This window comes from Chlorocebus sabaeus, chromosome 29, assembly GCF_047675955.1.
Source record: "Chlorocebus sabaeus isolate Y175 chromosome 29, mChlSab1.0.hap1, whole genome shotgun sequence".
In the NCBI taxonomy this organism is placed as follows: domain Eukaryota; kingdom Metazoa; phylum Chordata; class Mammalia; order Primates; family Cercopithecidae; genus Chlorocebus; species Chlorocebus sabaeus.
Genome location: NC_132932.1, coordinates 2178119 through 2183272, shown reverse-complemented (window position 1 = coordinate 2183272; position 5154 = coordinate 2178119). Strand labels below are relative to the sequence as shown.

The window sequence follows — 5154 nt, the reverse complement described above, 5'->3', positions numbered from 1 at the left end:
TAGGACAGTCCTCAAATCCAAAAGATGAAAGAGTGCAACCAAACCTGGCTCATTTGCAATTGCAGTGATGCATTGTGGAAATAAAATTAATATCTGGAGTACAATGACTTTAAAACAAGATCTTAGATCACTCTAAATAGCTGTTAATCAGGGAAAAAAAGTTTCCAGTTGCTGGATATTTTAGATCTTCACTTCTGGGTTCCAATTATTTAAGAGACCACAGAGTCTTTGTCACCAGGGCAGAGTCATTTGCTCTGATAAAGGGGAACAAGAACTTTTTTTTTTTTTTGAGTCTTTCATATGATTTTATTTTCTTCCTTCAACCATAATAATATGATACCCAAATTTTGTCTTAACCGGTGGGTCTGTAAACACAGGCTTATCCATCCCACTTACAGGCAAGGCAAATGCTATTTCTTGAAATGATCCCACCATGGACCCTCTGGTCATCCAACCCAAGTTGCCCCCTTGCCTGGCTTTATCTTCACTATACTGTGAGGCCACTTCATTGACTCTCATCCCAGACTTTAACTTTTCCATGGCTTCCATGGTTTTGCCATGTTTTTCACGTAGAATGTGTCTGACCTTTACTGCATTGCCACCACCTTTGGGACCTTGAGCCTTCTTGTCAGCACTGTCACTCCCAGAGGCTGCTCCCCCTTTCCCTGCTTTTCCAGAACCACTTTTTCCTTTGGGCGGCATCTTGGAAGCTTGTTGTTGAACTCTGAACTGGGGAACAAGATCTTACAAAGAACATTGTTGATGTGAACAACTAGTTTACTGAAGTCATGTCCTTTAACACAAAAAGAAAGAAGAAAAAGAGAGATGGGACAAGCAAGTAGTTATCATCTTTGATTTCTCCTACGTCTTCACTAAATCTTTTTATAAACATTTTAGAGTGGTCAGGCGTGGTGGCTCATGCCTGTAATCCCAGCATTTTGGGAGGCTGAGGAGGGAGAATTTCTTGAGCCCATGAGTTCAAGACCAACCTGGGCAACACAGTAAGACCCCATCTCTATGGAAAAAAAAAATGACAAATTTTAAAAGAAGTTTTAGAATCACGTTAATATACTTTCTTTCCCACAAATCAGTTAATCTCACAGTGCTCCTTAAGCTCACTCTCACATACTGTATTTCCAAGAGTACTGTAGTAGATTATAATATTATTTGATGACAACTATTTATCTCCCACCTTTGCCATGATTTAGTCAGGATATACTTCCCCCCACGTTGTTGACTGGACTTGGCCATATGACTAGCTTTGACCAATGAAATGTGAGTGGATAGGAAGTATGCCACATCAAAGAAGAAACGAAATATATTCATGTATTTTGGCTCTTTCTATTTCTGCTCTGCATGTATCATATAATAGTCATTCTTTCAGCTTCTAACTCCTAATGTCAAGCAGACTCATTTCTGCATAGTTTAGAATGAAAAGATGAGTCATAGAACAGACCTGCTGTCTACTTGCAACAGGAAGCACAGCCTCAGAGCCTTGGAAATGCAGCTGACACGCAATTAATATACCATAGACAACAAATTTGTTGTTGTGAGGACTGACATTTTGAGATAGTTTCCACTGAGCCTTATCAGTCAGAATTTACTGATATATAAGTCATATCAATTCTATCTTTTAAAGATTTCTTATATTCAGTCACTCCTTTTCAATCTCCTTGTTACTATCCTGATCCAGGTTCTCATTATTTCTCACCTGGCTAATTGGAATAACTTTTTAGTATATCCTCTACCACTTAGTTCATGCCTCTCCAATCTATTACCACCTCTGGAGTTGTCCTGCTAAAATACATCTGTGATTAGATCACTAAGCTATTTCAGGACCTTCCACAGCTCTTCATTACCCAAAAATAAAACTCCAGGTTTATTTGGCCATCTACACCACTACTCCCAGTAACTTTTTATCCTCATTCCTATCATTACCTCCATGATCTCCGAACTTCAGTCTATCAGATGACTTCACTCTAACACCTCCTTCTTTTATATGTTATTTCTTTATAAACTTGGCAAAATTCTAGGCAATCATGAAGGCCCAGTAAACATGATATCTTAAAAAAAGAGATTTTTCCAAGTTATCTGTTAATAAATTACAACTATTCCCGCCCCGTCTTTTAGCATTTTATAGTTTTGCAATAGCACAAACCCACCATGTTATGAATATTTTTTGGTTCTTATTTTCTCTCTAGCTCAGGTTCCTCAAAGATAGAAACTTTCTCCTGTTCATTTCTTCAATCTGAGCTGTTATTAACAATCCATGCCATGGAAGAAGCACTCAGAAAATGGGCCTACAGCTTGGCCCCAGTGCACTTTGACAAGGGCCCTTATTAAATGAGAGCTGGTTTATGCTTAGGTGTGCTGGAAACATTTTACTGTAGGGACACTTGAGGTGCCTCTAGTTCATTATATCCTTTACGCCAATTCATAACTGTATTTCCTTTTCTTATGCCCGGCAGTTCTTACTTAGGATAGAACCCCAGGAGGAAGATATGACTCCAGCCACGCTGTTCTGGATTCCATCCTTTTTGTAAGCTGTGGCAGAATTTTTCTTCTGACTGAAAGTGTAAGGAGATTCAAGCACTAAAAAAGATCATTCCATATTCCCAATCAGTATAATGACAATGATAGTTAATCCCAGTGTCAAGGAAATTTTCTTCTCATTCCCATCTTGAAGCTAAATAGTTATTCTGCTTTTCAGAGAAATGCATATTATATCTAAAGGGCTTGGGTTATGGGATTCCTCAAAGAAGCAGTCAATAGCTCGTTATCCTTGAGCAGCTCATTTCTTGTTCCCATGAGCCCCACAGGCTGACCCCCTCTATTTTAAGCCCCTCGAGGAATCTGGATTCCCACATACCCACTTACAGGTAAAATTTTTAAAAAGAAAATGCATGTGCATTGTATTTTCCCATTTAAGATATTAACAAATAGTCATATGGCCAATCTGGCTATCTTTACTAATGACTCTATGCAGTGGCTGAAGCAATCCTCTCGGTACACAAGATTTTGTGATATTTGAATACATACTACACCCACACCACAACATCTATATCCTTAAATCACTATACCAATGCACAAACACTTTACATATTAATTCATGATTGTGTGTTCACATCTTTCTGTCTAGTAACTGCTGGGGTTACAAGAGTGAAAAAAGAAGCACAACCTTTTCCACAAGGAACTTGTAGATGAGCCCAACAGGTGCAATTACTGGATAGTGTGATGAGGGCTTTGATAGGCATGAACTAGGGATCTAATAACAGAGTAATGAAGTAGAATATCAAAAATGTATTCTAAATTAAATAATCTACAACAGAATTGTTCATTTTTAATTTAGTAAAAATAGGTTTATGATACTGTACTTACTCATGCTGCATGGCCCTGTAAATGTAGTATCATTTCACACCAGATATGCCCCCCACTACAGTTATAGTTACTCAGACACTACATGGTTCAACACGCTTGTTGAGGATATCAGAAATGATAAGATGATATTTTCATTATCTTCTATTATTCTTTTATTCTGGATTTTAAATGATCAATGCTTAAAAGGATGTATTTTCCATTTTTTTAATAAGGTCACAATACTCTTTGTGTAACTGGACCCAGGTCCAGCTGCTCGCCACTTGAAAGCCAAACACGAGAGGCAAGGGTAGATGGGAAAAGCAGGTTTAATATGAGAGCCAGCAAACTGAGAAGATGGCAAACTAGCATTCTAAAGTACCATTTTACATTTTTAAATTCACCATGGGGTTTTAAAAATGAAACGCAGGATGGGGGACATGCCGGAATGGTGCAGGGTGCAGGGTTTGTGTGTCTGGTTCTAAAGGCTATCTTGGGTAATCGCCCCTCTGGGGGTCTGGTTGGTGTTATCTTGACTTTGGCCTGGTGGTGGACAAATTGTTTACAAGTCCCCCTAAGCTTGATGATGTCTCAATGGGGACTGTGCCTGGTTTGTTTCAAGGTTTGACGCTGGGATTTCTTAAGCAAGAGAATAATCAGACAAGCATGCATTGCTGGCAAGGAGTGTCCAGAGGGGAAGAAATGAAGGGATGAGAAGGGAGGGAAGGGAAGGAAGAAAAAGAAAGTGGGTGAGGTCTCCTGTTACATTTCTACTTTAATCTTGATATTTATGCATACCAAATGTAATTGGGAGAAACAGAACATTATTGGAAATAAATCACTTTTCTATCTCTCCACAGGAGGGTAGTATTTCAAAAGGCAACATACATTTTGAGTTGGAGGAAGGGGCGGGTGGAGAGTGAATGATTCCATTGGCTGCCACACTGAGGCTCCTGCCTTTCTACAGAACTCAAAGTGGGTGGCAGCAAGCACTCTTCTAGCCCAGAGAAGCCTGTTCCAGGACGGGCTCTTTCAGGAGCAGCTAAAGTCAGGGGCCATGTCCACCATGTGATAGAAAGACAAGATGGTCCTGAAATTCTCCGTATCCATTCTTTGGATTCAGTTGGCATGTGAGTTGAAAAGGTTCCCAATTAAATTAACAGAACATCCTAAGAAGATGGAAAATCCCTGATGGCAAGTTGCTTTATGGCAAAGCATGAAAGGAGGAATTATAAAAGAAGGAAGAAAGGGGGAGAGTAAGGGAGGGAGGAGAAAGGACTAAGGAGGGAGGAAAAATTATTTCAGGTTGGGAAACAATCCCTAATTCCCTTTCCTGGTTGCTTCTGCTCTGTTTCTAAACAGGGGTAAGCACCCAGCAGCTGGAGCAGAGTCCTTGGTTTCTGAGCATCCAAGAGGGAGAAAATTTCACTGCATACTGCAACTCCTCAAGTGTTTTTACCAGCTTACAATGGTACAGACAGGACCCTGGGGAAGGTCCTGTCCTCTTGGTGAGACTAGTTACGGGTGGAGAAGTGAAGAAGCAGAAGAGACTAACCTTTCAGTTTGGTGATGCAAGAAAGGACAGCTCCCTCCACATCACTGCGACCCAGCCTGGTGATACAGGCCTCTACCTCTGTGCAGGAGCACAGTGCTCTTGAGGCACCTGCTACCTGCACCCAAACCCTGCTGCCAGCCCCAGTCACATGGCTACCACATGCCTCCAGCTCCCCCTCACACAGCTTATGGCGTGAATAGAGAGAACAACCTCAGCCCCTCAAGGAACTATTTCTACTGCCTTTC

The 5154-nt window shown here is 40.6% G+C and overlaps 1 pseudogene; it reads right to left on the bottom strand.

The window, feature by feature from the left end:
• Positions 1 to 212: 212 nt before the first annotated feature.
• LOC119620268 (peptidyl-prolyl cis-trans isomerase NIMA-interacting 4 pseudogene) lies at positions 213 to 714 on the bottom strand (annotated as a pseudogene).
• Positions 715 to 5154: the final 4440 nt, after the last annotated feature.